General features: G+C 40.3%; 1 pseudogene; it reads right to left on the bottom strand.

Moving 5' to 3' along the window:
- Positions 1 to 778: 778 nt before the first annotated feature.
- LOC143661132 (glutamine synthetase pseudogene) lies at positions 779 to 1,796 on the bottom strand (annotated as a pseudogene).
- Between the last annotated feature and the right edge of the window lie 9,723 nt (positions 1,797 to 11,519).

The raw sequence follows: 11,519 nt of genomic DNA, 5'->3' as shown, positions 1-11,519 counted from the left end.
GCTTCTTATGGCTACCTCATTCTGCTCTCTCAGAATCTCTCCCATTCTCCAAAATGTTTCTTCTTTTATAGGATTCCAATAAGCTATCAAGACCCACCCAAATGGGTGGAGACACCTCTCCACCTAATCCAGTTTAACAACCACTCATAGATTGAGTTACATCTCCAGGGAGATGATCTAATTATAGTTTCAAACATACAGTACTGATAGGGATTAGAAGAAATGGCTGCCTTTAAAAAATAGGATTAGGATTAAAACATGGCTTTTCTAGGGTGCACATCTTTTCAAACTGGCATATGGAACTTCCCATCAAAAGATGTGTGTGTGTGTTCTCAGCTAACTACAGAGCAAGTTAGGCCCCCTCACCTTCAGCTAACCTGATAGTAAAAGTCCTGCTCTCACTTCATAAAACAGATGCTCTCTGTACAGACAGCTATGCCTACTGGACAACACACCAGATTAAACACCTACTAATGCACTCTTTCCTCAGGTTTCCAAATCTTCTGTGATAGCATAAAAAGGGGGGCGGGGTGGGTATGAAGACCTTAAGAACCTGACTCTTCCACCCTTGCCCAAAAAAGCAAGAGTTATTAATTGGGCATGAGAAATAAAAAAGATCTTGATATTCTGCCCTTCATGTTATAGGTAGTAGGGCAACTGGGAGAGAGGAAAAATGGGAGTGGGATGAAGATCTGGGAGGGGTTCAACAGCTGGAGGTCTAGTCCACTTAGTTTTGTATTGGAGGGGCTCATGGCAAATCTCTTTGAGAGGACACATGCTATGAGGGATTCTGCCACCAGTCACAATTAGCAGAGGGACAATGGTCTTCAAAGTAACCCTTCTTCTCCTGGCCAACAGCCTGGGGAATGAGGATGCTGGTGATATGGTCGGCTATGCTGGCAGAGAAATCATTGATGTTGGAGGTTTCATGGAACTCAGTTAAGCACCAGACATTGTCCCTTGGAATCGTAGGTGTGGGTGTTGTACTGGTGCCACTGGTTTAGTTTCTTGATGAACTCCTCAAGGTACTTCAGACCATTCTCTTCTCACATAGCTTTGGTGCTAAAGTTGATACAGCAACCTGGACCAATCCAGTTCCCAGGAATGGGCTTAGTAGGAAAGTTTGCTTTCATGCCCAAGTCTTCACATATAAGATGCAAGGTGAAACTGGCCACCAGAGATGTTCTGCCATGTCTATTCCTTCATAAGGCCCCATCTAGAATTCCCACCAGGTAGGCAGGACCACAGCATTTGTTCCTGTAATCTTGATGCCAGTGGATAAGCAGGCCCAGTAGTGTCACTGTCATAGACTTTGTCTGCTCCATATCACAGTAATATGGGCCTTGGGAGACCAGATAAAGTGGTGTCCACCTGTCCTGATCAGGGTATGTTTCCACTCCATTTCAAACCAGGGGTGATAGTTGCTGATCATATCTATTATCCATTTATCAGAGTGCTTCAAATTGGTCTCTGGAACCTTTCACTTATACTCAAAGACATTATATAACATCAACTTGCTGGCATTCTTGTGGAAAGGGTCCTAAAATATGGCAACAGGATTGAGACACATGTCACTGTTGGAGCCTTTAGACTACAAAGCACTAGAGCCATCAAAATTCCACTCAAGCAGCATTTCTTCGTACTTGGGCTCACTGTCCAGGGTGCAGGTCTCACAGCACAGTTCTTCTCAGCATTACTGATCCAGATATACATGGCTTGAACTTTTAACCCTGAGGCACAGACCTGTACACCTGCTTGATAACTTCAGTCAAGTGGGAACTTGCTAAGGTGGGCATGGTGGAAGGTGTTCTGTGCAGTGAGTAGGACAGAGGGAGGGCAGGCTGCGAGAGTGAAGGGAGAGGAGGCCGGGTGTGCAGGTCAGATGCTCAACTCTTCTCTCATTCTTGATTCTCCTTATACCTTTTATTAGTACCATCCAGTTATTTAAAATAGCAATTTGGTGAGACATCTATATATTCTGAAAAATGATGGTCAGAGATTGTCCAATAGATTGCCTAGCATCCCTTCCTTATGAAGTTACCCATGTGTGATAACACCTGGTGGCAGATTGAGTTAGGTGCCCCTGAAAACACATGCTCTTAATCTTAATCCACATTCCTGCGGATGTAATCCCATTGTGAATTTGACCTCTTGAAGATATTATTTTGGTTAATTCACTGAATGAAGGTGGATCTGAATCCAGATTACTGGAAGCCTTATAAGGAGAAGGGCTCAGGAAGAACAAGAGAAAAGGGGGGGGGGGGGGGAATCACTACTCTATAGGTCCAGAGATACAAACCAAGGAACATCGCAGAGTTTCAGGAGAAAGGAAGCCTTGCGTATACTTTGGTTTTGGACTTCTTCTGGCCTCAAAACCATGAACTGATAATTTCTGTTATTTAAGCCAACCCGTGTTGTGGTACTTGTCAAAGAAGCCTGGCAAACTGAGATACACCTACCGGGATTTAGCACCAGAAACTATTTCTATCCATAGTCAATTTTATTTGTCAATGAGAACTATATAACTTGATGTATCTCTCATTTTTCTCTGCCTACCAGGAGTGTTCAATTGCAGTAACTAATTCATCCCAAGAAGCTGGTCGATCTAGTTCATTTCACTTCTATTTGGTTTCTTTCTTTCTTTTTTAAAAAGCTTTATTTATTTTTAGATATGTTTATTATTGTAAACCACTTCAACCCCCCACTCCCTTTTTTTTTAGTAGTCTGGATATAAATCCTAAATGAATGTGAACAAAACTCACTTTTGTCCATTTCTCCACAAATGATTATTGATCTCCTCGTATGAGCAGGGCATTTTGTTAGGTACTGGGAGATCTGATGGGATCAAACTGACCTTCTGTTCCCTTGTAGAGCCCACAGGACACCACATGCAAGAGAAGGGGCACTCAGGGCACCAAAGGAAGAGCCAGAGAAGGAAAATCAGGGAACTGTAGGGTTAGGGAAGCCAAGGGAAGCAAGTGTTTCCAAAGAAAGGAGTGGTCAGCAGTATCCCCTGCTGCAAAAAGACCAAGTAAGACAAGGACTAAGATGTGCCCATTTAGCAACAGAAGGTCATTAGCTACCCTGGCAAGAGGGATTTCTCTGGAATACAGGGCCAGCACCTGGATTCTAGTGGACCAAAAACTGGATGGGAGATAAAGAGGTGGAGTTAACAAGTGCCAACAACTTTTTCAAAAACTTGGCCGGCAGCAGAGGGGAGAGAGGATAGCTGCTGGAGGAGGGTGTGTTTATTTGTGCTGCAAGTGGGCTCAGCCCCATGACTATTTGAATTGCTATTGAATTGCAAGTCTTCTCATGCTTAGAAAATTAGTACTAATTTCACGGAAAGGAGAGGTTCCCAGGAGGCCTCTATAGTCAAATCAAGAGAAGGAAGGGTGCAAGCACTTTACCTGCCCATTGGTTGGCTGCCTTCTCTTAAATATCACTTTGGCTACAGCTGCTATCTTCCCAAGATCCCAGGAGCACAAAGACTTTATTCGAAACTCAGGTGTCTGGCATGCTTGGCTTCCTGTTCCTCCAATCCAGCTTGGTTTAAAAACACCACAGCTCTCCAAAATCTGCATGAGCAATTCCTCAGTGTAGTAGAGGGATGGGGGTCCAACAACAAGCCCGTTAGCTTGGGAAGCACCTTCATATTCCATTTTGTCAGCCCTGCATTCAAATCCCACTGGGATCGCTACAGCTTGCTTTCCTTATTTGATTCATCTTAAGGATGGGCCTAATGACTTTTGAAAGCAGTCTTCACTGTGATTTTATTGCCATGAGCCTAAGAAAGGAGCCAGATATCTTCAAGGCAGACCCAGGGACCATGAGAGGCTTTTGCCAAATTTACTTTCCTAGTTGATGAAAACAAAGTGGTAACTGCCCTTCAAATCACACTGACTCAATATATAATGATGATACTTCTCCATCCTCCCCTTCTCTCGTGCACTTAACTTGTACATCACATAAACATTCAATTAACTCTTTCCTATTTTATAATTAAGAGTTTTGCAATTATTTGCATTTCTTTCTTCATCTTGGCTGCTAGGAGGCTCATATGCAGGTTTTATTTTCGGATACAGACATTTTTTGAATTTTTGGGTTGGCATATTCATTTATCCACTTTCTATGACTTTTTATATCTTGTTCATATTTTGTTCAGTTACCATATATGCCATTTTTGCTGTGTCAACTTATTCTCATTTATGGTATGGGGGGAGGGGATCCTTAACATTTTTTAAAAGATAAACTCTTTGCTGTTTCACTGAAGAGTACAGGTGTGTATGAGTGTGTGTGTGTGTGTGTGTGTGTGTGTGCACATGTGTAGTAAGAAAGAACAGCACAATGATTGAGACCGTAACCTCTGACGACAGGCTGCCTGAGTCCAAAATACCAAATCCACCATTTCCCAGCTGGGTGACCTTGAGCAAGATGTTTAATTCCATGCACCACAGGTTTTCTTGTTATTGTTGTTCTTTTTTTTTGCTATTTATTTGCACCTCAGTTTTGATTAAGAGAGTAATAATACCTTATAATGTGATTGTGAGAATGAAATGCTGACACATTAATACATGTAAAGTGCTTAAAACAGGTGTTCAACTAAGGTTAGTGGTTTTTGTCGGTGCGGGGCAGGGCAGGGCAGGAAGGTGATGCTGAAAATAAAAAATAAAGCTTCTCTCCAGAAATGGAGGGGAGGTGGCACCACTAGCTGCCATCCCTCTTCTTAGGACTTCAATCAAATGTAGAGAAGAAAGAGGAGGCTGGGCAGTGCTAACTGACTTAGAAATCACCCTGCTCTCTTCCTATTTGAGACCTGGACTCTGCACTGCACCATTCTAATTTTCCTTGCTTTATTATTTTGGACCAAAAAACCCAGAGGGAGCTGCCCTCTGTTTCTCTCTTCAATCTATTTGTAAGCTTTTGATTCAAAGGCATTTATTTTTTTTTTATTCTTAGACTTTCTATTTGATTCATTTTTATTTTTAGTCGGTCAGTCGGTTTTTATTTTTATAAAGTTATATATAGTCATTGTTAAAGAGACAAATAGTCCTGTAAGGCAATCCTCTGTTTCCCTCCTGCGAGCGATCGCATACAGCTCTCATAGAAGATTCTGTGGAATTTGCTGCTTTATCTCTAAATAAAATATTTGCATTGTTGTCTTTTGTCTGTTTGTTCGTTTTTCTCAGTGTTAGGCATTGTATTACTATCCCACAATGGGAAGCAGGGGTTTAACTCTCTGTCAACCCATGTTCCTCAATAGTGGCCTACTGTTCCCCATACGTCATCCTTTCAATAGCTATATCCTAATTTGATTAGATCAATAGAAAGTGTAGAGATCGTTGTGATTATGTAAACACCTTTGAGTGCTTGACTATGTGATGTACTTGGAATATTTTTCCTTACCTGTAACATATTTTGCTCCCCAATGGAATCACTAATTGTTTTTTTCAGTTGCTTATTTTTCTATGAATTTATCACTGTCTTAATCCCAATCTCTCCGGCCGTTGCTGAAATCTCCTCTTAGCATGTTCAGACATATCAGTTATTCCATCAACTTTTGCCTTCCTGGAAGACCTGCCCAGGAGTCTTCTAACCTGCCCCAGTCTGGCTCTCCCTTCACCATCAAATGGGGATGCTCCTGCTGGTCCCTGGACTTGGCAGCTACATTGTCCATACTCTTGGTTTATTCCTTTGTTTTGATGGAGCATATCTTCAGTAGTTTCTTGGAAAAGAAGCTTAGAAGATAAATATTTGAGACCTTGCATATATAAAAATATCATTATTTTAGCCTCACACTTGACTGATAATTTTGCTGAGAGGAGAATTCTAGGTTGGATATGGTTTTCTTCCAGAAATTGTGAAGGCATTACTCCACAGTCTTGAGTTTCCAGAAGTCTGATGATACTCTGTTTCTTTATTCTTCATAGACTAGTTTCTTTCCACGCCCACTCCAGAAACTTTTAAAATCTCATCCAATTTCTGTGTTCTCTATTTCTGGAAATCCTTTTTTTCTTTTTTTATTCTCTTCTTCAAATTTAGGATCTCCTAAACGGCTCCTCTAAATTCCTTATTTTTTTCTTTCATTTAAAAACTCTTTCTCTTCTTGCTCCCTTCTTTGTAAACTCTTCTCAACTTTAGCTTCCAACTCTTTGGAAGAGCACAGGGCCTGGGCCCCGCTCCCTCCTCCATTTAGAAAGCAAGTCACGAAGCCACCTACATGACTGGGACAGACATTAAAGGTCAAAGAATGTAAAACCCCCTCCTTTAATAACCAAATCTCACGGAAGTCTGCTGAAATTCCATTGTAATCAAATCTCATAGGACTTTGTTATTCAAGATGTAATGGATGGAGCTGAAGGGATACAGACTGTGCAACAGGACTAGATACAAAAACTCAAAAATGGACAGCACAATAATACCTAATGGTAAAGTAATCACGTTAAAACACTGAATGAAACTGCATCTGAGCTATAGGGTTTTTTTTGTTTATCTGTTTGTTTGTTTGTTTGTGTCTTTTTTTCTTTTTCCTTTTCTTTTTTTTTACTATTATTATTATTTTTATTTTTTTTAAAAAAAAAGATGTAATGGAAAGGCTAGAGTGACTGCCTGAAAATGTAGAGCTGTGTTCCAGTAGCCATGTTTCTTGAAGATGACTGTATAATGATACAGCTTTCACAATGTGACTGTGTGATTGTGCAAATCTTGTGTCTGATGCTCCTTTTATCTACTTTGTCAACAAACGAGTAGAACATATGGAATAAAAATAAATAATAGGGGGAACAAATGTTAAATTTAGTTTGAAATGCTAGTGGTCAATGAAAGGGAGGGGTAAGGGGTATGGTATGTATAAATTTTTCTTCTGTTTTCGTTTTATTTCTTTGTCTGAATAGATACAAATGTTCCAAGAAATGATCATGATGATGAATATGCAACTATGTGATGATATTGTGAATTACTGATTATATATGTAGAACGGAATGATCAAAATAGGAATGTTTGTGTTTGTTTGGTGTTTTTTGGTATTTAAAAAAATAAAGTAAAATAAAAAATCTCATAGGACTGTTAAACTTTATAAGCTGTTCCTGGGCACCTCTCTCTCTCTCTCTCTCTCTCTCTCTCTCTCTCTCTTGGCTTTGGGCTGAGTGCAGACTTCTAACTCCCATCGGCCGCCATTGGGGAAGATCTGCCTCCCCTCTATAAGTCCCAACTTAAACTCATGGGTACTTTTCTGTCTAGCTTGTTCTTTGGTCTCAGAGTTGTGCTGGGCTGGAACTCTCTTCCACTGAGTTTTTCATCTCTACTATTATGCTTTAAATCTTTAAGAGCTCTTTTTTTGTGGTTTGAATGTTTTCTTTTAATAGCCTCCTTCAGACTGGCCTAGGTCCTTGATTTTCAACCTTGGCTGCACATCAGGACCACTTGGGGAACTAAAAAAATTACCCTCAGAGATAAATTGGTGCAGAAGTCAGCCTTGGCATTAGGGTTTTTAAAAGCTCTCCAGATTATTCTGACATTATTCTAACAAATTTTGAGAACCACTGATCTAGGTTAGGCTGTGGAAACAACCTCCAAAGAGTGATTTTCAACAACAAAGATTAACTTCTCACGTGTTGGTGGAGGGCTCTGCTCTGAAAGTTCTCACTCAGATGGGACTGACAGGGTGACCCTCCACCATGGGGAGCATCCACAATGCTGTGTCAGGAGTAGGGAACTCTGTCCAGCTGTAGAGGAAAGAGAAAGCTTGAGCAGTGAACAACTGCTGAGAGAACACCCACCTTCCGCTCACATCTCATTGGTCAAAGCAAGTCACATGTCCACTCGGACGTTATCACCACCAAGATCCCAGAGCAAGGAGAGCTGCACTGCTTGCCAGCAGGCTTACTGACTGCAAAAGCTAATCCTCTTCCTAGTGCATGAATGCAGTTTCTTCTTCTGTCTCTCAGAGGATGCGTTAGTTGTTTGTTGCCGTTAAGTTTCCTTTCCACAAGGTTGCTTTTCTCCTGAGCGTTTGTTTTGGCCCCTGTCTTCAAGGTGAGAGGCTTCCCTCTAACATCTGGTAATCCTTGGTTGCCTGTTTGTGTTTGGGGTGGAGCTGATCGGAGGTTCTGAGCCCCTGTGTGGGGGTTCCACTGCGGACTTCACTGTAGGGGGCTCTGACTGGGCTGTATCATTAGGGCACGCAGATGGTCAGAATTCTTGGCATCTTCTCTTGGGTTGATTGGAATCCACAGAGAAGGATCTTCCAGGCTCCTGCCTAAAGGGAAGAGAACTGACTACCGGTGTTTGGGGAGTTAAGTGAACTGTTCAGAGGAGGGGGGCAGGGGTCTCAGCCCTCAACTGGTAAACTTCCATGTAACATCCTGTTTTTAGTGTGGTCATCTTCCCCTCACGCCACAAAAACTGCCTCATACCCCCACCAGGGTAGAGTATTGTGTCTCCAGAGAATAAACACAGTCTTCCCAGCTGGTAGAGTAGAAGGCGCCTGGCTGTGCAGAGAAGAGTGGTCAGGAGGTCTTACTGCCACTTTCAAGGATTTTTTTTTAAAAAAAAAACCTTTGTTTTTTGAGCCGTCCCTATATCCCCACTTCCGAGACAGAAAATCCTACATTGATTCCTGAGAACTTTGAAGGTTCTGCAGTGCAAACTAGATATACCATTCTCAGGTTGGCTAAAGTGCTAACTGATTGCGCATATGCTTCCAACCTTCCCAAATTTTGTTGCCATCATCTCCTAATCCAGTTTCTTAGTTCTTTCAAGTCTTTTTTTTTTTTTTAAAGCCCCTTTTTTTTCCAGTGGGGTTTTGGAGGGAGTAAAAATAAATGCTTATGTTAAATCTGCCATGTTTTCCTGTCACATGGTTTTCCTCAAAATCCAATTGTTCTTTTTATATATATATTTTATATATATATATATATATATATAATATCCTGCTTTTGTCTTATGAACTCTAGGCCTCCCCACCCTGCCTTGTTTAGGAGTTTTGCCCTCAACAGGCCCCAGTACAGAATCAGGTCCCCCTAGAAAAGTAGTTGATTAATGGATGTAGCCCAGTGTGCTGGTTTGAAAGGAAGTATGCCCCCTAGAAAAGTCATGTTTTAATCAAAATATCATTTCGTAAAGGTAGAATAATCTCTGTTCAATACTGTATGTTTGAAACTGTAATCAGATCCTCTCCCTGGATGATGTGATTTAGTCAAGAGTGGTTGTTAAGTTGGATTAGGTGATGACATGTCTCCACCCATTTGAGTGGGTCTTGATTGGTTTGTTGGAGTCCTATAAAAGAGGAAATATTTTGGAGAATGAGAGATTCAGAGAGAGCAACACTATGAAACAGAGATTCCACCAGCCAGCGACCTTTGGAGATAAAGAAGGAAAACGTCTCCCGGGGAGCTTCATGAAACCGGAAGCCAGGAGAGGAAGCTAGCAGATGATGCCGTATTCGCCATGTGCCCTTCCAGCCGAGAGAGAAGCCCTGACCGTGTTTGCCACATGCCTTCTCACTTGAGACAGAGACCCTGAACTTCATCGGCTTTCTTGAACCAAGGTATCTTTCCCTGGATGCCTTTGATTGGACATTTCTATAGACTTGTTTTAATTGGGGCATTTTCTCGGCCTTAGAACTGTAAACTAGCAACTCATTAAATTCCCCCTTTTAAAAGCCGTTCCATTTCTGGTATATTGCATTCTGGCAGCTAGCAAACTAGAACACCCAGGCACAGGTCCACACCACTGAGTTGTTTTCAGGCACTTTTTCAAGTGAAAAGAGCCTGACCTTTACTCTGGCTGATGGGCCTAGATTTATTCCCCACTAACCCACAAGAGTCAAACTCCCTTCCAGCTCTGCCCGCTGCCCTCCAAGGATGGGCTTCAGCTCCAGTCACCATTCTGAGTTCATCTTTCCTTATGGTCCTTGGAAGTATTTGTCTTCCTTTTAACCCATGTGTCTGGAGCAGAGGTAAAATGTCAATGCATGCATTTCTACTACAATCTTTATCAGAAATTCCCTTGATCTCTTTGACCATATATATTTTTAAACTTTTTTTTGTTGTGTAATAAAACATATATACAAAGCAAAGAAATAAAAAAGCAGTAGTTTTCAAAGCACCCTTCAACAAATAGTTACAGGACAGATTCCAGAATTTGTCATGGGCTACCATACGATCGCTCCTATTTTTCCTTCTAGCTGCTCCAGAATATAGGAGGCTAGAGGGTTTAAAATTTTTTTATCATCACAATTGACTTTTTTCCCTTCATTTTTTTTGAAAAATAACATATATACAAAAAAGCTATAAATTTCAAAGCACAGCCCCACAATTAGTTGTAGAACATATTTCAGACTTTGACGTGGGTTACAATTTCACAATTTTAGGTTTTTTTTTTTATTATTAATTTAAAAAAATTAACTAACACAACATTTAGAAATCATTCCATTCTACGTATGCAATCAGTAATTCTTAATATCATCACATAGATGTATGATCATCATTTCTTAGTACATATGCATCGATTTAGAAAAAGAAATAGCAAGACAACAGAAAAAGAAATAAAATGATAATATAGAGAAAAAATAAAAATAAAAAATACAAAAATATATAACAAAAAATAAAAAAAAAACTATAGCTCAGATGCAGCTTCATTCAGTGTTTTAACATAATTACATTACAATTAGGTAGTATTGTGCTGTCCATTTTTTTTTTTTTAGAAATCTACCATTCTACATATGCAATCAGTAATTCTTAACATCATCACATAGATGCATGATCATCGTTTCTTAGTACATTTGCATCGGTTTAGAAGAACTAGCAATACAACCGAAAAAGATATAGAATGTTAATATAGAGAAAAAAATAAAAGTAATAATAGTAAGAACAAAACAAAACAAAACAAAAACCTATAGCTCGGATGCAGCTTCATTCAGTGTTTTAACATGATTACTTTACAATTAGGTATTATTGTGCTGTCCATTTTTGAGTTTTTGTATCTAGTCCTGTTGCACAGTCTATTCCATCAGCTCCAATTACCCATTATCTTACCCTGTTTCTAACTCCTGCTGAACTCTGTTACCAATGACATATTCCAAGTTTATTCTCGAGTGTCGATTCACATCATTGGGACCATACAGTATTTGTCTTTTAGTTTTTGGCTAGACTCACTCAGCATAATGTTCTCTAGGTCCATCCATGATATTACATGCTTCATAAGTTTATCCTGCCTTAAAGCTGCATAATATTCCATCGTATGTATATACCACAGTTTGTTTAGCCACTCGTCTGTTGATGGACATTTTGGCTGTTTCCATCTCTTTGCAATTGTAAATAACGCTGCTATAAACATTGGTGTGCAAATGTCCGTTTGAGTTTTTGCCCTTAATTCCTTTGAGTAGATTCCCAGCAATGGTATTGCTGGGTCGTATGGCAATTCTATATTCAGCTTTTTGAGGAACCGCCAAACTGCCTTCCACAGTGGTTGCACCCTTTGACATTCCCACCAACAGTGGATAAGTGTGCCTCTTTCAC

Source organism: Tamandua tetradactyla, chromosome 17 (genome assembly GCF_023851605.1).
Source record: "Tamandua tetradactyla isolate mTamTet1 chromosome 17, mTamTet1.pri, whole genome shotgun sequence".
In the NCBI taxonomy this organism is placed as follows: domain Eukaryota; kingdom Metazoa; phylum Chordata; class Mammalia; order Pilosa; family Myrmecophagidae; genus Tamandua; species Tamandua tetradactyla.
Note: the sequence above shows the minus strand (reverse complement) of the source record. Positions and strands in the feature narration are given on the sequence as shown.